At 37.4% G+C, this 23,942-nt stretch overlaps 2 pseudogenes across 1 annotated transcript; one reads left to right on the forward strand and one right to left on the reverse strand.

Moving 5' to 3' along the window:
• Window positions 1-14,115: 14,115 nt before the first annotated feature.
• On the reverse strand, window positions 14,116-16,463 carry LOC145131356 (lysM domain-containing GPI-anchored protein 2-like; annotated as a pseudogene). Its single transcript, XR_013717781.1, has 4 exons — window positions 15,661-16,463; window positions 15,104-15,224; window positions 14,815-15,018; window positions 14,116-14,207 (listed from the first exon to the last, which is right to left on the reverse strand). The product of XR_013717781.1 is annotated as a lysM domain-containing GPI-anchored protein 2-like (transcript).
• Window positions 16,464-17,270: 807 nt separating this feature from the next.
• The window catches only part of LOC145131357 (uncharacterized), a 37,557-nt pseudogene continuing 30,885 nt past the window's right edge, over window positions 17,271-23,942 (forward strand).

Raw genomic sequence — 23,942 nt, forward strand, 5'->3', positions numbered from 1 at the left:
ACTGCCCATCGTTCAATTCGGGCTGTTCAACTGAAATTGTAGGTTCGTCCCTATTTTCATGCAACATTTTCCTCATCTCTTCCCGTTGTTCAGCCAACATAGCCCGTATCATGGCTTGTACTCCGACCATTGTAGTTGGCTCAGGAGCATCTGCTACAACAGGTATTTGTTCAATCACTGGTGGTTGATTCCTGTTCCCATTTGCATTCCTGGCTCCACTACGGGTTCTTGCCATTTCGATCTATATACCAAATCAGACGTTCGGTGTGCAATGACGAGAATTAAGATAGCAAAGATTTTATTTACGATCGACGTGTAATTCTCCCTATTTCTCCGAAAAGTTATATGCCAGTTCTAATACCGTAATTAAACGTTTAGAAATCTGAACACATAAAGTTTCCAGATCCGGTCGGCAACAGACCATAGATCCGATCATACAATGCATATCATAAATCATTTAGCACATAAAAGCATGTTAGGCATTTTTCCCTAAATTAGCTAGTGCTTGTGTCTATTCAGGTGCTTTACCTAAATTTTATTAGACACACTCCTCACAATCCTTGCTTAGCATTCTAAGTTTAAGTCTAGAAATAAATCCATATTCCTAGTTCGCTTAAACTAATGCTCTGATACCAACTGTGACATCCCCATTTTTCACGGTCAGAAAAGACCGATTTTGTTTATGCTTTATAAAAATCAGAGTACCTCTTTTAATAAAAATGTTGCGGAATTTGTTCCCAGAAAAACATGATAAATACGTTATCAAAGTATTTCCGAAGAAATGTATTTTTATCCATTTTAAAACATTTGAGATGTCATCGTCAATACAGAAACATAAGCATAAACAGAACTTACATTCATTTACACTAGTGATCTACATCTCTTTTAAATCCCTCAGTGTAAAGTAGCTTCATATCGACACCTGTGATACAAATAAGCTTGAGTGGGTCAGGTTGGGCGTTCTTTTTTTTGTATGTTCTCGGTTTAACGTATACTACAACTTTTGTTTAGATTTCTAAGGCTAAAAAGTTCTCCATCGTAAATTCACTATTTACGTCTCCCGGTGTCGTGCCGGTTTTGCCGTAAAACTTTAACGGACCATAACTTCTTCGTTATAACTCGAATTTCAACGTTCTTTATATGTACGGAACCCTTGAGACGTATTCTACAACTTGGTTAAGATTATTTATTCTAAATAATCTTTTGTCAAAAAGTCGTTTTCGACCCTTATTATCTCTAAATTGACTAGCCCGGATCTACGGGCGTTACAATTATCTCCCCCTTAGGATGATTACGTCCCGGAATCATCAACGAAACAGGGCTCACATGATGACTACATACGTTATCTCTTCATCCTAAGTAATAACCGTAACTTTGATTTTTCTTTGAACGAATATCTAACTCTAAGACTTCCTGATTGCAGGCGGTGCTCGATCTTGCACTTGCTCCCTATCTCACGTTAGACTCCAAATTATGACCTTCAAGTCACAATCTCGATCCTTACTGGAGACTGCTTCTTCTTCTTAACAAACTTAAGATAAGTTATTTTATTACTAAAATGGACCGATGTGTCATATTCTAATGACTTATCATCGTATGTTCCCACGCTTAGACTCAGGTCTCTTAGAGTCTTCCAGAACAGACTATACATTTCTTCATGTTCTACTCACATCTTAAAAGGTAGCGTTTCTAGCTACAAGCAACTATCGCGATACCTCTACCGATCGCTTTGATTATCTTTTATTTCAATCTTCTGACTTAAGTCAGATGCTACATCAAACTTGGTTCTCTGAACCACGTAACATACTTATCGTAGTCGGACTCAATTCGATATGACCACTAGGGTCGGAATAACAATCATCCTCTTAGTCATTACCGAAACGATGGTAACGACATATTTGAATAAAACGGTATCAATTACTAGCTTCTTGGTAAACTTGTATAACCCATAATAATAGCCCAAGTACTTATTATAAGTTCCTAATAACGTTATTATAATTAAATAAACGATATATTAAAAATAGCGTAGGCGTAGCTCACTTACAGCGGGTTTTATAGAAAACTGGGCTTTGCTTGGAGTAGCGTTTCCGAGCCGAAAAGCTCTTCTTCTCGGAGCCGTCGAGCACTCCGGGGCTTCCGCCTTGTGTTAGGGAGGTTCCCTAGGCTTTTCGAGGGGTTTCGGGGCTAGAGAGAGGTACTAGAGAGAGAGTAAAGAGAAGAAAGAATGGGAAAGGTGTGAAGAAAATGAAGGTGGAAGAGGTTCTATTTATAGGGTGAAAAATGGCTGAACTTGGTGCCACATGTCACCATCTAGTGGCAAGACTTGCGGAGAAAGCAATGGCCAAGATTGTGCCACATCACCCATTTTCGCACAACACACTTCCGACTTCTAAAATCCGTAACTTTCACATACGACCTCCGTTTTTGACGTTCTTCATATCCGCGCATAGGTAAAAATAAGATCTACAACTTTCATTTTGACTCCGTCGGTTAATTCTCGACCGATCTTAAATTTAATAGTACGAGGAGATTATACTGTTAAATATCCGCGTAAAATTCATAACTTCTACATACAGACTCTGTTTTCGTCTGTCTTTTTACCGTTGAGTTCCTACTAATGAGATCTTCAATTCGCATTTAGGTTGCGTAGGCCAAAAACCGCTCGATCTAAAATTCGAGTTTCGGGCTGTGCACTGCTAAGCCAAATCTTAGAAAATTCATAACTTCCTCATACGAAGTCAGATTTGGGCGTTCTTTTTTTTGTATGTTCTCGGTTTAACGTATACTACAACTTTTGTTTAGATTTCTAAGGCTAAAAAGTTCTCCATCGTAAATTCACTATTTACGTCTCCCGGTGTCGTGCCGGTTTTGCCGTAAAACTTCGACGGACCATAACTTCTTCGTTATAACTCGAATTTCAACGTTCTTTATATGTACGGAACCCTTGAGACGTATTCTACAACTTGGTTAAGATTATTTATTCTAAATAATCTTTTGTCAAAAAGTCGTTTTCGACCCTTATTATCTCTAAATTGACTAGCCCGGACCTGACACAACTATGTGCTTTTATATAGAGTCATTATGGGCTCGGGGTTAATACGGACCTAGGGGTTGATTCGCACCCGACACAACTACTTGCTGTCATATGGGTTGATACGGACCCGACATAACTATATGTTGTCATATGGGGTTGATACGGACCTGACATGATCACGTGCTATTATATATATATATATATATATATATATATATATATACATATATATATATATATATACATATATATATATATATATATATATATATATATATATATATATATATATATATATATATATATATATATGTGTGTGTGTGTGTATTGCATGTGGTATTTTGGGGAACTCGCTAAGCTTTGTGCTTACATCCCCCATAGTTTTCCGCATTGACAATTAATGATATCACTCTGATGTTTAAATAATATATTCACTTTGATCGGTTTTGGAACAACTCGTTTATATGATTTATTGTTTTAAAAATGAAAATTTTACTATAAATTCTTGGAATGTTACATAAACCATGTCAATGGAAGAACTAGTGAAAATAATAAAGCATGTAAATATTATGTTCCAATATGGGACAAAATCTTGAAAAATATAGATAGTTTGATATAATATGAGAAAATGTGTTTGACGTGTTCTAAATTCTATAACTTGATAAAATTTGTATTTAGACATGTTTAGGTGTTTGAACCTAGAAGTGAAGAAATAACAAAGTAGACTACTATAAATAGACAATGTAACCAAGTAGGTTGTTAGTGTGTGTAAAGTTGGGACAAACAAGAAAATGATTGGAACACACTTTGGATATAAAGTTTAAAACATGAATATCAGTGAAGAACATTGTCCAAGCATAGTGAAAAGTTTATAAGTATGGAAAAAATTAATATAAGAATTATAGTATTTGTTTAAGGTTTGTAACATCATTTACTATGAATTAGGGAAGAACCCCGCTTTGCGGGGTTGGATACGCCAAAGAAATGGAAACTAACTTCACTTTTTTTTCTTCTTTGACAATTTACATGTCCTTTTTTAAGAGCCTTGACACCACATAAGCTAAATATAGATGAGTCAAATAAATTGCATTGCTTTAGAACCCCAATATTCAAGGATTAGAAAAACACATCAATTCCAAATTAAATGATTTAACAAAAAAAAGTCATGAAAAATGTCAAATAAACCATTAAAATTCACTTTAGGTTTCTTCACTCCTCTGCCATCATCATCAGATATGTCAAATCCAATACCCCATCACTCAGGTAACGTTTTTACTCTATTTTCCATTCATACTTTTGAAAACGTTTTTAACACCGTGATTTGAATTAAAATAAATAGTGAAAACCCTACTTATTTCTCTAAAATGATTTGTTAAAAAAAGACATAACCTACACAAAATGAATAACAGAGTCAGAAATATAACTATCAAATCCAAAACCAAAACAGCACAAATATGACCTTCAACCCACAATGTTAAAATGTAAGAAATTTCTACCTTGCCCAACTTTTATAATTCATAACTTACAAAATGTTGAAAATTTTCAAACTTTATTTAGCCCACCTGCACCCGTCATATCTACCTTGCCTTTGTTGAGTTGAAAGAATACAAAACATGGATGATTAAGTAAGCATTTAAAAAATAGTTTATTAGACCAAAACACACATGAACAGAGGAAGAAGTGAAACCTAGAAAAAAAAGTTCAGAGCTTTAAGCAATGCTATTTTAAGATCCTGTTTCAATTACAAACCTGGAAATAAATTATGCCCTATGTTGTTTTATGCACTAGACAAAATCCAATAAGCCAGATTGTATAATGTGTTGGATCGAAATACCTTAACTTTATATCCATGTCAAATAATAGCTATAAGAAATAAATTATGCCCTATGTTGCAAGTTGTTCTCTTTCTGCAATCAGTGAGCTAGTAGAAAAAGCCTTCTTCATCAGCTGTTATAAATCCTCAAAGATTTCAAGAGCATGCAATGTGATTTTAATAAAAACATATGAGTTACATACCACAATGGACAAAGTAAAACTAAAAATAGAATGAATCAGATCAACATTCTCACCCAATCCGACCAAAATCGGAAAATTGCAGTCCATTTTAGAATGATATTAATTTCTTTATAATTGCTTATATTTGCAAAAATACCCTTTCTAAAGTAGAATTTTATGATCAGCAAGAATAAAATTCAGAATATTCTGTCTGTATATATACCATTATATTAGAAACTGAAAACATTTTAATCAATGAAAACATTAGTAGCTAATCGGTATTATGACATAAACATGATCATTCAGAAAAGAAAATTACAAAGTAGCTATCTGTTTGGGATTATAGGACTATAAAATAAAGTTACAGCATAAACCATGATGTCCTCTTTATCTGCATAGGAATAAACATAAGTTATGGCCTACAAAATGAAATTATAGTAAACTTTTATTCTTTTTAAAAACATAACGAACCACCCATAACAACAAAATTCAAATAAAGATATGAGAAGGTTTATTAAGCACCCAATTGTACAATACTCCAATGCGATTCGTCTCTTCTTACTTCATAATCAAAGTCAATCATTTGTTTCTTCAATTTCATGATACTGGGTGTGAATTTATTTTAAGGAACTACTATAACAACTGGTTTTCATATTTTAGGAGATTTACATTCCTTTTTTTGAACCTAAAACCACTTCCCAAAGCAATTATGTGGTAGCTTGAAAATTTATAAAGATGGTTTAAAAAGGAATCAAAATTCGTGTGTATTACACTTAATTTAGACAAATATCGTCTGTGTACACATTATATAATACTTACAAGAAAAGAAAAAAATAGGTTGGAACTCGTAGAACAAAACTTAGTGAAGTAATGTTTTATTGGTTACTTGGGAATCAACCAATGAATTGACTAATTTGGTCATCCTAGAAGATTTAAGCATCCACGTTTGTTTTGGTTTTGCAAAATGTTCCTTCATGTGATTTAGAAGAGGGAACCCATAGACAATCTCAAATGATATCAATAATAAGCGAAGAAGAAAATTTTGCGGTAAAAAATAGAAAAGAAATAAAGCAAGAACGAAAAAATTCAATCAGTTAATACCTCACGCTTCAATTACATGGTGGACCAGTAGCGACATTCGCAACCCTAATCTGTTCCTCGACCGCCACCTTCAAGCAAACAATCAAATTTAACAAATATTAAAGTTAAGGAAACCAGAAAAGTCCTTAAAATTATACAAAAGATCCAACATTTAAATATGAAAGTAATTGCTAACCTTACTCTCACATAATTAAGCAGTTGGTTCCTTTGAAATGGTTATTCTGCTATCAATTCCACCTCCTTATCCCGTTACTACCCTTACACAAACGAACAGTATGAATGTTACACACTTCCTATAGAAACAAAATAGGTTATTACACACAGAAAGATTACCGGTGTTAAGTGCTCATGTGTTTTGTTTAGCCTCTATGATGGTGGGTTCGATTCTTGCCCCTTTTCCAATTTTTATCAAATTAAAATTGTCAAAAACCATAAAGTGAGTTGAAAATTGAACTTTAAAGCACCTTGTTCATGTAAGCTGGCTCAGTTTGTTCGACATACGATATTGATGGATTGCGAATAGTGTTAGGCGTGTCAGACCCAACAAATAATAAGGGTACGATATACTCCAAAATAATCCCACTGTATTGCACTAGAAAGGTAGTGCAAGGCAAGTAGGGAAGATCCACAGAGACACGGGACAATCAGTCTATACCTGTTTTGCGTAAGGTATTTGTTCACAAAAGATTAAGAGGGGGGTTTTGAATGCAATGATTAAACAAACAAATTTAAAACACAAGTAAACAACTAAACGAATGAATTAAGTTCGGATTTTTGTAAGGACTCCAACTTCATGTATGACAATCCAGCAATGTGAATCACAGATGACAAGACATTTGTTTCATTCTATCTAAGTTGGTACTTGAAAGTGTTAACAAGCTCTAACACTTTCCATTTACCACATTAATCAATTAAAACAAGCTCTTTGATTAATCCTAACCTTGCTAACCTAATCTAAACAAGCTCTTGGAATTAGATTAAAAGATTGCATTAAGCTTATTGTGAATGTTCCTAACAACACCCAATACTCCTCACAAGCTCGGGAGCGTAAGAATGTGTAAAAAGATTTACACTAAATTCATTCATAAGAAATCAATTTAATGCTTGTTACTTAGTTTAATTCACAAAACAATTACGGATTTTGCAAAATGAATAACTTGAATGACCTAACCCTAATTCAAATGGCCAATAAGAATCATTATTAGAATCAAACATTCGATTAAATCAAAATCAAATTCACTAGATAGAAATTAAACACAAACATCAGGTCATATGATTTGATTCACAACCAAAAAGTCAAAACATAAAATTGGAGAAGTTAGGGTTCTAGCTACACATGGCTAGAACAAGATTAACAAGTTTAAAAGATGAAATTAAGTGCTAAAGTGCTTACAAAGAAGGAATTAAAATGTTTCCCAATGATTAACGGACAAACCCTTGCTAAAACCCTTGAAATCTCCTCTCCAAAAGTGCTTTGGTATGTTCTGTGTGTGTAAAAATGATCCAATTCCCGTGATATGAAAAATAGGAAAAACTGCCAAAAGACAGTTTTTGGGTCGAACACGGCCCGTGTCAAAATAGGCTAAACTGACACGGGTCGTGTTCAGCAGTCAACACGGCCCGTGTTGATTTGCACTAAACTGACACGGCCGTGTTCAGCATGGTCAACAGCTTCTTCTTGGTCAAACACGGCCGTGTTCACTTTTCAATGTAAACCCAACACGACCCGTGTACCCCTCTGACTCCGAATCCAAACTTGATTTTTCCAACTTTTCCGTTCTTCGTCCGATCATCCCGAAATCTTCACCAATGCTTCCCGGCACCTCCCAAAGCGCATTCCAAGCTCCGGTTTACCTGAAAAAGACATGAAAGTGTGCAAATAATGTTGTTCTAGAGACTAACATGAATATGATGAAATGAAAGAAAAAGGAAGAACAATTATGCTAAATAGATGCATAAAATGAGACTAAAAGGTGTGCAAAAAGGTGCACAAATTGCACCTAACAAATAGGTACATACATCGCCTCATGGTTTACGTATTGTTGTTCTTCAACTCCATTATTGATATTGTTAAGAGATGGGTTAATCTTCTTCTTTTCAAAACAGTCATTAAAATCCCTAATATCCAAATTGCAGTATAAATCCAAATAAAATTAAAAAGTAAGCTTGTAAAAAAGCAAAAAACTTAAAGTTCATTGCTATTTTAGAATATAAATACGGATTCTTTGAGAAATTTAAATTGGGTTCTATAAAGTTATGGTCAATAAAATCCAAAATGTTTCCTCCCCATCTGAACCAATAATATCCGATTCCTCATCATTGTCTGTTTCAAATTCGCCAAAATGCAACCACCAACAACCACAAACTATTAATTTTGTGAAGTGCATAAGTCATAGTCTCTTTTGACAATACTAAAAGTCAAACGATTGAAAAGCTTAAAGATCATGACATGTACCTGTTACCCTATATGCTTTAAAATAAGAAATAAAATGAGACACTTTGGCCAACCTTCATGGGTACCTGTTACCCTATATGGTTTATGTAGTCGGAACAAATATGTAACCATTAGCCACCCCAAATCTGATGCAAACTCCACATATTAAAGTTTTTTTTGTTATTGCTTTTTAGAAAGAAAAAAAGCACATCTAACATCTTTTCATTACAAATAGGCGCAAAAATCGTAAGGAAGTATTCCTTGTCTAATATTAGCTACATGGTTAACAAAGATAAATAATTAAAGATAATTTGAAAAGTATAACTCAGAACACCTAGAAACACCCTCGCCAGTTGTAACACCCATAAAAATCATGCCAATTTAAAACTTTTTAGATTATTCAAAAACCAATAATTATTACAAATTTGTTTTTAAAAATGGTTTCATGTCAGACAATCCCAGAATCAAATCATAAAAATATAAGGAGGTGCACGATCACGCCTTCGCCTTCCCGCGATCATCAGCAGTACCTGAAACAAAATCAACAACTGTAAGCCCGAAGCATAGTGGGTTCCCCTAAAACACCAACGCCATACAAACCATATCAATATCATATAAACAAATAGCATGCATAATGAGCCATCAGCCTGACTGGACCGCCTCGCAGGGCCATCAATCTATCTGGACCGCTCTCCAAGCCATCGACACGTCTGAACCGCTTCTCAGGGCCTTCATCCTGTTCGGACCGCTCGGCGGGCCTTCGACCTGACTAGTATGCCCTACCGGGTCTGCAGTCTATCCGTTCCGCCCTGGGTATGTTGGCATTCAGCACAAAGCAAGTCCGTCTCAACCCAACCCCCAAATCAAACAATCATGTGCAAATAAATATCATACGCTATGTTGCAAGTAACAGCTATAAGAAATAAATTATGCCCTATGTTGCAAGTTGTTCTCTTTCTACAATCAGTGAGCTAGTAGAAAAAGCCTTCTTCATCAGCTGTTATAAATCCTCAAAGATTTCAAGAGCATGCAATGTGATTTTAATAAAAACAGATGAGTTACATACCACAATGGACAAAGTAAAACTAAAAATAGAATGAATCAGATCAACATTCTCACCTAATCCGACCAAAATCGGAAAATTGTAGTCCATTTTAGAATGATATTAATTTCTTTATAATTGCTTATATTTGCAAAAATACCCTTTCTAAAGTAGAATTTTATGATCAGTAAGAATAAAATTCAGAATATTCTGCCTGTATATATACCATTATATTAGAAACTGACAACATTTAATCAATGAAAACATTAGTAGCTAATCGGTATTATGACATAAACATGATCATTCAAAAAAGAAAATTACAAAGTAGCTATCTGTTTGGGATTATCCTATATACCAGGATACCGACCTAACCGATCACTAACATAACATTATCCTATATACCAGGATACCGACCTACCATGTCACTAACATATCACCATCCTAACTACCAGGATGCAAACAGTAAGCATATCATGCAATAAACCCGGATACAAATCCGAAAAGGGCCGACATTGGTGCCTTCAACCCTGTCAGTATAGTGAGGACAACTCACCTCACAAGTAGTTCGGGATGATAAATGTCCAACTCCCCAAATACAACTCCAAACTCAATCACCTATATCCACAAATGATCCATTTTCATAAATTCCCAAATTACTAAAATACCCCTAGAAGTCAAACTGGTCAACCCTTGGTCAAAGTCAAAGTCAACGGTCAATTTCAACAATCCATGTTGACCCAACTCGTCGAGTGTAGCCCATTGACTCGTCGAGTTCTTCCAGAACTCGAGAAATCGTGAAAACCCTAGTTGACTCGATGAGTTTCCAGACAACTCGTTGAGTCCATGCGGTGTTCAAATGTCGGGAAAAACCTAACTAACTCGTCGAGTCATCTCACTGACTCGCCGAGTCCATGCAGAAACCAAAAGCGGCCAATCTTCATCTGACTCGTCGAGTTGACCATGCAACTCATCGAGTCCCTTCAGTCCATTTCTCATTCAGACATTTTTAAGCTACCCCAAAGCTCCAAATTGTAGATCTAGCTTCCTAAGGCATAGTTACCACGTAAAGTTGCAAACTTTACGTGCACGCAAGGTCTTAAAAGCCGAAACCAAGCTAAAGAAGAAGTTCTAGGTAAGGAGAAGGCCATAACTTGCTAAAGCCTAGAACTTTATGACTATAAGGGGCTAGAGGAGTCCATATCTGAATTTACAATTTCAGATCATGCCCAAAACCAAAAATAACTCCACGACAAACTAGAAATAGCCCTAAACCTTTGCATGAAGAGATCTAACTAGAGAGAAGCCAAGGTAACGACTTGTTACCTTCAAGATGATGCTAAAGATCAAGTAGAAATCAGATCCACAAGCTTCTCCTTGCTCCAAGCTCCTTAGACTTCAAGCCCTCTTCACAAAATCCACCTTCCAAGTTTCTTAACACTAAAAACGGAGAGTAGGCGCGATTAGGGTTTTCTGAGCTCAAGGAGGACGGTAAGGGAGGCAGAGGGAGGCTAATGACCCTTTAAATAAGGTGTAAAACCCTGAAAATTAGGGTTTCACTCTTCAACTCCTACTTGTCGAGTTGGGGTCCTCCGACTCGTCGAATAGACCTCATAAATCACACGGGTTGACTAATCTCTACACGACGAGTTGGGGCCTCCAACTCGTCGAGTAGGCTTCTTTAATTGCATGAAATACCTAAAATCTCATTCCTGGAAATCGGGATGTTACACCAGTCTAATCTAACCATAGTTAACATCTAAACATATAAGTATTAACTAACCAGATTGAAGACAATCTTTCAAGTTTATCTACTCATATTTCATCAAAGATAAGAATATGCCAACTTACGATCGTTTTAAATAAAAGTTTATTGAACTGAGATTCAATTTAAAGGTGTACCCTGTTGCTTTGTATATAAAAAAATCAACCGCCACTAAGTAAAACCCAAACGTAGAACCTATAAAGGAAACCCATTGCAGGTTTTGTTGTAGCATTTTCTTTCAAAAATAGTGATCATAGCCAAATCCATAAACTTGTATATTGTCCAATCTAAAATTTTTATTAACATATATATCTGAGATTCACAAGAATAACACAACTAACAAAAATCACATTGACGAACATACTAATGAAAGTTTATGCTCAAAAAAAACAAAATTAAAATATATTAGTTATTGTTTACCTTTGGGTCCATCTTAGGCTATAACATCCTCTCCCAAACACTAAATTATAAAACAAAAAACCATAAGCTTCACAGGAAGGATCCCTGGGTAGTGATCATAAAGGTTCAGAATCTACACAAAAGTTAGAAAAATAATGAAGGCAAATCCAATTACGATGAAGACCAACACAAAAAATAAGTATAAAATTCCAAATTAAGATTACTAGTCCGTCAATTATAGAAAAACCCCCAATACACCGCCGTTGGCCATCACTGCACGCGATGTCTAATAACCTTACATACCATAATTCTTATTTGTTAATCATTTCATCTGCTTTGTCTCACATTAGGATAAACCCCTGAACAATCTGTTAAGAACATGAATTCCAAGAATTAGGAGTAGATGAGGAAGCGAGAGCAAAAGACCGGAGAGAAGTACAAATAGAATCAATTAAACTAATCCTTCTTTGATAATCAGAAGACATAAATTAGAAAGAAATAGAAAGAAAAATAGGAATTGGGATAATAACACCCAAATTGGAAGCAAGTGGAGAAAGCGAAGGAAGGCAGATGACAATTGAAGAACAACGACATGAAGAATCATTCCTTCGATAGTTGACCCTAAATCGATCGATGCCGGAGGAGTGAGCGGTGGTTTGGAGGAGCATAGGGGATCAGTGGAAGGAAGTGGAAGGTTGTTTGGTAGAAGAAGGGTAGACCGACTAAGGAAGACGCAGATGATTGCACATGGTCTATGAGTCGGTGGTGTGTTGGAGCAATCCTATTGCAGAAGGAAATTGATGGATTAAGAGAGAAGGGCAAGTGGCCTTGTAGACAGAAGAGAAGGTGGCGTCATTAAAGAGAAACAAATTATCTTGAAAAAAAAAAAATAGGTCCAATAGGAACAAAGTACTGTTCCTAAAGGGGCCTTAGATTTAGTATTATATATAATATGTAAGATGTTAAATTGATAAATAAAAAGTTTTGTGAATGTATGAACGATTTATGCCAAGATTTTGTTCGTTCAACTTACACAACCACTGTAATAATTTTCATGAGCTACATCATCCAAGTAACTCCTTTGGGTGTCCGAAAATGCTTTATACTATCTTCTTTGACATATGTTTGTTTATTCAGAGATTTGGACTAGTACTCCAACTAAACATCTTCAGCTTAGTGGTATCTTTATATTGCCATACTTTCTATAAGATGTGGGACAAAAACTTTACATAAATGAAAATATAACCGTTTGCTATTTTATCAATGTGACCATGGTTTAAATACCCTTGAGTATAACTAATATCCCAACAATCAAGGGATTGATTACAACTAAATATAAACAACATAAAGGTTAAGCTAAATGCCCCTAAAGTTGGAGCGGGAGAAAGACGGACATTGAAACGGATACATAGATCATCAAACAATAAAGTCTTGATCTTGAAGACTATAATCTGTATCGTGACAATTTTGGTGGTCTTGAAACTTTTGAACTTGAAAGTCTTTATGTGAAGCATTTATACGGTTGTAATCAAGAAAGGTACTTGTACTCTTAGAAAGGAAGAGGAGCTGAGAAGACAATTGAATGATTTGAGAAGGTGGCTAGCGGATGGAACGACAATGAATTCAGTGAGAAGGGAACCATAGGCAGGTGATGTAGAGGAAAAATAGAATACAAGAGAAGAATATAGGGAAAAAAACATAAGAAAAAAAAACTGAAAGAATTGAGATGAGAAATTTAGAGAGATAAACGTTGGTGTTTGTGACCAACGATCTAAGAGAGATTAAAGAGAGAAAAGATTTTCTTTGAGAATGGTAGGGTAGAAGTGGCAGCGATGGAGGATTTTCTACTAGGTAATACATGAGTACAATGTATACACATACACTAACAAAATAAATTTGAATCTCTTTGGGACAAGTTATTACAGCATCCATTAGAGTTTTAAAGATAAAAAAACGCAAGTATACATATTCATGCATATAGCCCAATTAATTATCAAGAACAACATTTTTGAACGTTTTGTAATTATTTGATAGCCTATTGCTAGTTGTGGTTTATATTTAATCATTAAGTTGTTAAAAAAACTGTCAAGAACAAAACCAACATTATTAAGAAATTTTGTTACAGATACAAAACTCAAAACGATCAACCACTAAATATTAACTAAAATCTTCCCTCTCATAAATAATATTCCATGAAAATTGAAACAGGAAAATAAAAAACCATAATTATACTATTTACATGGATACTAACTACATCAATCACAAACTTTTATATATATATATATATATATATATATATATATATATATATATATATATATATATATATATATATATATATATATATATCACTTGAGAAGATGAATAGCGATCAATAATGCTCCAACAAAGCTCGATCTTAAACTTTTTGATCCATTTCCCATAGGGATGTAATTTCCGCCTGTTTACACGACATATAAGACAAATTTATCTTTAAAATACGTTAAGAAACTCAACATTTTATTTATTTTTCTCTTAAAATATTGAACTTTCAAAAACAATTTTTCTTAATAATGCATTGTATTAGAAAAAATATACTCGGTTATAGTATTATACTTTAATTTTATTTTTTATTATGAAAAATAGTTTGAAAAACCTACTAATCATAGCAATGAAAATTGTTTCGTATTTTGATGACACTGCTATAACTGGTTAGAGTTTTTATAAGTCTGTAATTGGTTATTGTAATACGATAAATTGCAAGTAAGATGCCAAAATAGATAATTTAACGAAAGTATGTTGCTTTATCATGCAAACAAAGTTAAACGGTATTTTTTTTACCAAAACGACTATGCTTAAAAAAAAATTATGACCAAAAAACATGTAACATTTTGACAAAGTTGAATGGTATTTTGTATAGATTCTGAAAGTTGAAGGCTTTTACTAACAATTTTCAAAGGTTGGGGACCAAATTAGGATTAAAGTGAATGTTGCTACTTATTTGTCTATTTACAGTTTGTGATTTATCTTTTAAGTTTTAACCGACTGTATATAGTAAGACAATTTACCTGATGGACTACTTGGACATGTAGACTCGTGAGTAACAGTAGTAAAGATGGTGCGATTTGTGTAACCGGCATACGAACATCTTTGAATGGTTACAATTAGAATCAAAAGTGGTGGTCCCCAAATTAAAATCGCTCCCTACACATTGCATGGAAGGACAAGTTTGCCCTTGTGGCAAAATAATCGTTGATGGCTTGCATTCTAATCTAAAAAACCCATAAAAATGATTATTACTAATTTCAAAATATATATAAAAAACATAAATAAATTGAGTTTGATGTGTTCACTTACATCCTACTATTTGCAGCATTGCATTCGCATTGGACACAATTGTTAGCCGTAAGAGTATAAGTACCATTTGGGACGATTAAAGGGTAGTCAGAAGAGTTATTTTGTACCATAGATGTGCAAACTGTTATTAACGATTAAAGGGTAGTCAGAAGAGTTATTGCTTATTCCTACCACAAACACTTTTGCAAAAACAACTTATTCCCACCACAATCAGCTATATAAACTAATTTATTCAAACACTCTCTTATTAACGGTGAGAGAAAGCAGTTTTTGCAAAGTGTTTGGATTGAAAATAAGCAATAATTTATAAGTAAGTACGAAATGTTTTTTAAAATTAGTTTATTTAGCTTATCCCAACCACACTAAACTGATTTTTAGTGTTTCCTATCTACGAACTTAAACTTAATTTATAGAAAAAACAATAAGCCGTACAAACACCCTCTAAATTCATGATGCTCAAACACTAGACCCACGTAATAAAAGGAAATTCATGATGATCAGACATTAGACCCACATAATAAAAGGAAAAAAAAACAAAGGAATGCTGAATCTTCTACCTTTAACAGGAACGTCAATAATAGTATCAGCTATCAAGTCTAGAGAACTATTCGTCCCATTCAAATACAACAACGTGCTCTCTGTCGTATTAAACTGTAACGCAATCCCACTCGCCGTGTCGCCGACGGCCACCATGTATCCATAATGCACCACCGTCTCCCCATCAACCTCATCGCAGCTACACGGCAATGGAATCCACAGCTTCTGACCATTCAATATATTATTCGGATCAGATATATTATTAACAGACTGGATCTGCGGGTACGTCACGATGTTAGAAAAAACATCGGCGGCGATATGGTCTAGACCGTCTTCAGGAAGCACGGTGTATATCGGACGGTGGTCGGAGATTCCGACGCCGTTACGGCAGGCGCAGGGGAAGGGGATTTTGAGGATTTGGGAGGCGGGGAAGGTTTGGGTTTGTGGGGTGGTGATTGGGAGGTTGTTTGCGGCGAGGAATGAGCGGAGGTTTTTGATTTCGAAGAGTTTGAGGATGAAAGAGATGGAGGTGGTGTTTGGGAGTCTGTAGTCGACGAGTGAGTTGCAGGTGGTGGTGGAGGTGGTGTTTGTGCATCGGAAACCTAGAGTTTGTGTTTGTGCAGTTGATTGAATGGAGAAGATGGAAGAGAGTAAAAACAAGATGGGGAACAAAACCATGTTGGAAAACACCATGTTTTCTCTTTCTAAGTTCTAACGGTAAATTTATAAGAAATTTTGTGCTTGCAACAGAAAGAGCTATATGGATTTTGGAACTTTTGGAGGGTATGCAAACGGCGGAAGGAAAGTTGGAGGGAAGGAGAAGTGATTTTGGAACTTTAGACGTTGGTGAGACACTTTTGAGGTTTTAAGACCATCATCGACCATCTCCATTTTTTCCTCCATATGGAGTAGAAAATGAAGGAAATAGTGATTCATCTCCAACCCTACTTTATTTTCTATCTCATTTTTTACCCCAAAAAGTATATTCCTAGAATATTCTATTTTTATAACTTATATATATATTGTCAAATACACTCCTCTACTAATTAAACTCTATATTTATGATTAATTAATATAAATTAGCATATAACATGATATTATAAATATTAAATATTGCATTTAAATTATAATTAGTAGATAAAATAAACTAGAAATGTATAAAATAAAAATGAGAGAGACTAAAATTGACAACCAAACTTCACCTCCATTTTTGGAGATATGAATAGTATTCCCCCATATATGGGGGAATACTATTCATATCTCCAAAAATGAAGGTGAAAATGGGGTAGGGTTTGAGAAGAATGGGGGAAGAAATGGAGTATGGGGGTGGGTTGGAGATGCCCTAAGAATAAGACTTTTGAGGTTTTAAGAATAAACCCTTACCTCTTAACTGTTTCTCAATAAACCTTAAAATTTTTTATTTTATTTTTTTGAAAAACACTCACATAAGACAAGTTTTTTCAGGAAAACCTGCTAGAATGGACAAATCCAAAAATATAAGGTTTTTATCATAAAATAAAAATTAAGGTTTAATCCGGAAAAACATAAATTAGTCATTTTTTATTTGTCTATTTTAGCATGTTTGTGTTTTAAAATGCATTCACCTAAACATAATAGTTTTGAAATTAAGATGAAACCTGATGACATTATTGATAAATACAATGCAAGACTAGTAACCAAATGTTATAGACAAAAAGAAGGTCTAGATTACTTTGATATGTATTTGCCAGTAACGCGGATAACATCCATTAGATTAGTTCTTGTCATTGCAGCTATTAGAAACCTGCAAGTTCATCAAATGGATGTGGAAACTACTTTTCTTAATGGAGAGTTGGAAGAAGAAATTTATATGGAGCAACCTAAGGGGTTCATTGCCTCGGGACAGGAGAACAAGGTTTGTGAACTTTTTTAGTCTCTATATGGATTAAAACAAGCTCCAAAATAATGGCATCAAAAGTTTGATCAAGTCACGATGGAAAGCGGTTTTAAAATCAATGAGTGTGATAAGTGTATTCATGTGAAAAACACCACTCATGGTTATGTCATCTTGTGTTTATATGTTGATGATATGCTTATCATTGGTAGTCATGACAAGATGATAAGATCCACGAAGGATATGTTGAAATCCAAGTTCGACATGAAAGATATGGGTTTAGCGGATGTGATTCTTGGAGTCGAGATCACAAGAACCCTTAATGGTTTGATTTTCTAAGTCAAACACACTACGTGGATAAGATTTTTGAAAAATTTGTTAAGGGAGATACTAGAATAGCTAGAACTCCAACTGACACTAGTCAACATCTACGTAAAAATAGAGGTGATAGTGTTAATCAAGTGGAATATTCAAGAATCATTGGCAATCTGATGTATCTAATGAGTTGTACCCACTGTTTTGAAAATCGGACCTGTAGCACCCGATTCCTGGTACGTATTTAACTTCATGGTACTGTTACAATTTACTCTGGGACTCGGCGAGTTGGAGGCCCAACTCGTCGAGTAGACTCGACTGTTGGAACGGGGGTTTAAGTGACCTACTCGACGAGTAGGAGCTGGCTGGACAAAACCCTAATATTTAGGGTTTGCACCCTATTTAAACACTTTATCTTAGCCTCCATTGCCCCTATCATTCCCAGAGAGCTGTGTATCGAAACCCTAGCCGTTTTTGTGTGTTCTAAGGCCATTTTGGTGCATTTGGTGGAGTGTGAAGCTTGAGAGGAAGGAAGAAGCTTGAGAGTTCGAGTTGAGGCTTGGAGATCCAGAGGTTTTGGTCCATATCCAGCTCAATCAAGGTAAAATGCCCCTGTCTTGGTCTTCCATGTGTTTATTCATCCTTAGAAGCTTGGACTTTGGGTACATTTAGGGCTTTCCAAGCCATTTTCGGAATTATGAAGTGTTCATGGAATCTTGACTTCAGATCCGAGTCATTGGAGGGGTCTCATGGCATAAAGGTGCTAACTTTAAGGCCAAGAGAGCCCCATGCATCTTGTAGAACACCTTTTATGGCTTTTTTAGCCAAAGACCCCATGCATGTGCACCAAGTTTGGAGCTTTACGTGTAAAATGGACATTAGAAGGCCGGATCTATGGTTTTGAGGTGTTAAGACCCATTTAAATCGACTGTACAGTGATGGTCAAGGTTGGACTCGACGAGTCGTTCTTGGGACTCGACGAGTCGGGGTATAGTGACCACCAAATCCCTTCTGTGGTTGGACCAGTTGTTAACATGGAAAGTCCCTTAGTTGTTTAGACGCGTAAAGAGACCTGGGAATCATAGGACTCGGTGAGTGTATGAACATACTCGGTGAGTCCAAGGCAATCTCCCAAACTTGAAGATGAACTCGACGAGTTGTTCATACAACTCGGCGAGTCGGATGAAGATGGTCCCGATGGTGATTGAAGGAGAACTCGTCCAGTTCTTGCTAGAATCGACGAGCGGAGACAGGGATTGTATCGGGTTAGAGGAGTATGGGCTCGACGAGTTGGTAGGCCAACTCGGCGAGTCAGGTCAACTGTGTTGGGTTTTGAGCATTCTAACACTCTTATGGTGTACATGCAACCCTATAAACCTTGGATCTCTGTTTTCTCTATTATACATGCAAATATTAACTATTCCAAGGTTTCATCCAAACTAGCATATTATGAAGCACCTATACTACAAAGTTCTAGTTAGATGACATACCTTTTGATGTAGCTTGATGTCTTCAAGCTTTAAGAGCTTAGCCCCAATAGTGTGGAAGCCTCAAATGGAATCACAAATCACCAAAACACCTTGGAAGAACTTGAGAGAATATGTATGCACACTAAAATCGGCCCACTCTTATTTTCACACACTTGTGTCAATTTTGTGAGCCAAGGACCCCTTTATATATTATGGAGGATTAGGGTTACATCCATGTAAACCCTAATACCCATGACCTTTCATTTACATAGGATCCATGGGTTAAAAGCTCCATGGACCATCCATGAAAGCTTAGCCCAACCTAAATGAACTTGGCCCATTCCATATATATAAGAGTCCATATTTAATTAGTTCTTTTTGATCACTTAATTAATTCTAAATTAATTCTTGATCAATACTAATTAAATAATATGATTCCATATTAATATATTAGAACTTATAATATATTAATATAAATCATAAATATACTATTCTCAAAAGACTATCCATATAAATTGTGCCGGTGAAGTGCAACCCAAATGGACCATGTCGGGTCGGGTCAAGTACATACCAAATATAGTTATGGACTTAGACATTAATCCAACAAACTGGATGTTGACTTTGTCCAATGTTGACTCTGACTGAGCTTGAGTTGAGCCTGGTTAGGGTTGTATATTCTATGTAATGACTTGGAGGAGTTGTCATGTAGGGATTGAGGAGTCGGGGAGAGTTGACTTCCACATTGGGATCAGTGCAGACACTACGCGACATCGAGGTGAGTTACCTTCCAGTAGCGGTGGGTCTACGGCCACAATGTCGCCCACCAGTAGGATTTCTATGTTGGATGATTGTCTTTGTGATATTCATCTGGGTTTGCTACTACCTGATATGTTTATGTGCTAACATGATATGATATATGTGATAGTAGTAGGATGGGGGGATATAGCCCCAAGTTCGGTCGTTAGGACCGAAGGGTAGATCGGGCACCCCAGAATTGTCTGACAGTATGTTTATGCTATTATGTGGTAGTAGTAGGAGGTGAAATAGTCCTCATGTGTCGGTCGTAAGGGCCGACGGGTAAGTCAAGCACCCCAGAATTTCCTAGGAGAGTATGTGTGTTATATGGTAGTGGTAGGGGGTGAAATAGTCCCCGGTGGTCGGGTGAAATAGATCGACGGGTAAGTCAAGCACCCCAGAATGGCTTGACCTGGGTAAGTCAAGCACCCCAGAATGGCTTGACCTGGGTAGTCGGGCACCCCAGAATTGCCTGACATTATGTTAGTGTTTGGTATGCGGTATGATGGGGGAACTCACTAAGCTTTGTGCTTACAGTTTACAGTTTTGGTTTCAGGTACCTCTTCAGCGAAGGGGAAGGAGTCGACGCGGTAGTGGCACATCACACACACTCCGGATTCCGCACTATGATAATCTTGGGAATGTACTTTGATTTTTATTACTATGGATGATATGGTTTTGAGACACATTGTTACAGTTGTACAAATTGATTTGACATTGGTGATGTTTTTGGTAAACTATTTCATGAGTTACTTAATTAAAAATGAAATTTTTGGCCTTGAAAATTGGGATGTTACAAGTTGGTATCAGAGCCTTAGATTGAGGGATTCGGATACACTCTCGGGTGTGTCTGAACTCAAACTGAGGACTTGGTAAGAAAAAAAAATTCAAAAAGAAGTTTGAAATGAGAAAAAAAGGAACTTTGAAAAAGAACAAGATGTGTGATGTGCGCGACCGGCCGAGCTCAAGTAAGTTTTCCCCAAGATACCCATACATGTTATGTTATGATATGATATGATTATGAGAATTGCATGCTAGATTAGGGCTAGACGATCTAGGAAGGATGCCTTATATGCCTACTATATATGTATGAGAAATGCATGCTAGGTTAGGGCTAAGGATCTAGGAAGATGCCTGATATGCCTGCTATATGTGCTTTTGAGCTGAGAGATGTTACTGGTTAATCAGTTATATGATAGCTTGGATAGAGTACGATCGGATTGGGTTACTCAATGCCCGAATGTTGTTGCTTTGTGCTTCGGGAGTCCTAGTTATCTTTAGCTAACTAGTAAACGAATACGTTAAGCTACATATTGCGTGAACGGAATAATTCCAGAAGGTTAGGTCTAGCTCTACTGCGCAGCTCTTGTTTGAGTCCAACCGTTGTGGGGTAGGACCTTTCATTCGAAGAATTATTTGGTCTTAGTAATATGTAATGGTATTTGCAAGCAAGTTAGGTAAAGGTAGCAGGGGTTCCTTATGCAGCTGATGGCGGAGAGTAGGTCGGAGAGTTACCCTAGGGTAAGCCTAGGACGAGATTGGAAAATAATGCAACAGTAATAGGAGGGACTTGGTGAAGTCAAAGAAATCCTCGAGGAAAGTACGGATAGATGTGGAAGGTAGTATGGGCCCGTACTACTGAAAGCAGAGGATCCGTACTCGAATCGAGGAGGGTCGAGATGGAACCAGGAAACTTGTAGAGTGTATGAAACCTCTCGAGGTTTATGTGTGATTCTGACAGTTAGGTGTTATGTTTCAGAATGGTGATGATCACACGACACAGAGGAGGTTCAGGGTCAGGATCCGGTTCAGGATCAGGTTCGGGAGCAGGTACCAAGCCAGTTGATGAGGGGTTACGTGAGTTCATTGCTTCTGAGATCACGAGAGGTATCCTTGAGTCAACCCCGGTGATTTTTGGGTCGATCAAGGAAGGGATCATTGAGTTGATGGAGGATCGCCTCAGGGCGTTCAGGAGTGACATGGCACACAGCCAGTCAGGGTCACGCACACTGTCCTTCAAGGACTTTATGGGCAGTGGTGCGCCGGATTTCCATGGGGCTAAAGACCCCATCGCAGCCAGGAGGTGGATTGCAGACATTGAGTCTGCATAGTTGACGAGCTTCTGCCCTAAGGGGTCGAAGGTGCGATATGTTGCAGGTTGTTTGAGAGATAGGGCCAGAGATTGGTGGGAGTCGGTTGGTGACTCGTTGGGGGCCTCGACTATTGAGGCGATGACTTGGTCGGACTTTGTGACCAGGTTCAGGGCTGAGTTTGCGCCTGCTGTGGAGCTTCAGCAGTTGGCCATGGATTTCCTTGATATGAGGCAGACGACAGAGACGGTGGCGGAGATTATCGCCAAGTTCCGGGAGAGGGCATTGTTGGTGCCCCAGTATGCGGGAGATGAGGATATGCGGAGGACCCGCTATCACGACACACTGAGAGCTGATATTCGGGAGCATGTCAGTTTCTCAGCATGCCCGACCCTGGATTCCATGATTGCCAGGGAGAGGGAGAGAGAGAGAGAGATAGACTTGGAGCACATCAGGAAGAGGAAGGCGGAGGAGGGACAAGTTACTGGGGCTTCGGGGAAGAAGTCCAAGGGAGCAGACACTAGGCCGAAGGGCCAGTCGGGACAGGGCCGCTGCAGGAAATGCGGCAGGGCTCATGAGGTGGTTTGTAGGATGGGATCATCGGGATGCTACAAGTGCGGCAATGTAGCACCTGGTTCTTGGTACGTATTCTTTTTAGTAGTTCTTTAAATATTTTGCATTTTTGGCCTTGGACTCGGCGAGTTGAAGGACCATCTCGCCGAGTAGAAGCGAGAGGGGATGCGAGACTTAAGCGATGAACTCGACGATTCGGGTCCCGGACTCGGCGAGTAGACCCTGTCTGGACAAAAACCCTAATCTGAGGGTTTGCACCCTATTTAAACACTTTAACTCGGCCTCCTTCGTCCCATTTGCTCCCAGAAGACCCCCATAGCAAACCCTATCCGTTATTGAAGCAATCTAAGGCATTTGGAGTGACTTTGGTGCTTTTGTGATCCAAGGAGGGAAGGAAAAGCTTGAAGGAACAAGAGGAGGCTAAAGGGATCCGAGTTTGTGCACCATTTTCAGCTCATTGAAGGTAAAAAGTCTGTACCTTGCTCTTCCATTTGATAGATCCCATTTTGTGAAATTTTAGGGCTTTTCTAAGCCATTTTGGTCACCAACCATGGTTGCAAGCATGGTTAGGGGTTGAAGTTTCAGATCTAGGTCCTTGGAGGGGTTACAAGGCAGAAAGGAGTGGCTTTTGGCACTCAAGGAAGGCCCCATGCATTGTAGGAGCCATTTTAGGGCCTTTAGGCTCAAAAGTCTCATGCATGCACGTAAAGTTCGTAACTTTACGTGCTAGAACGGTCCTAGGAGCCTAGATCTACCTTTTGGGCAAGTGTTGTACACCAGAAATCGAGAAAATGAGACTTGGACATACTCGACTCGGCGAGTCGTTCTTGAGACTCGGCGAGTCCGAGGCTTGACTCCCTTTTCTGTTTTGGGTCAAGGACCCAGTTGAGTGTGGAAAGGTTTCAGGGAGGTCCCGGGGAGTGACCCAACGTTCTGGACTAAGCCATGGTTCCGGAATTCATGGGACTCGGCGAGTGCATGAACAGACTCGGCGAGTCCAAGGCAATCTTCTTAAGATTGAAGATGAACTCGACGAGTTGTTCATACAACTCGGCGAGTCAAGGACAGGACCTGTTCATCAGTTGAAGATGAACTCGACGAGTTGTTCATACAACTCGGCGAGTCGGATGAAGATTCAGTAGATGTTCAATTAGAAGGAAAACTCGTCGAGTCATCGCCTAACTCGA

This window comes from Lactuca virosa, chromosome 8 (assembly GCF_052849685.1).
Source record: "Lactuca virosa cultivar CGN04683 chromosome 8, Lactuca_virosa_CGN04683_v6, whole genome shotgun sequence".
In the NCBI taxonomy this organism is placed as follows: domain Eukaryota; kingdom Viridiplantae; phylum Streptophyta; class Magnoliopsida; order Asterales; family Asteraceae; genus Lactuca; species Lactuca virosa.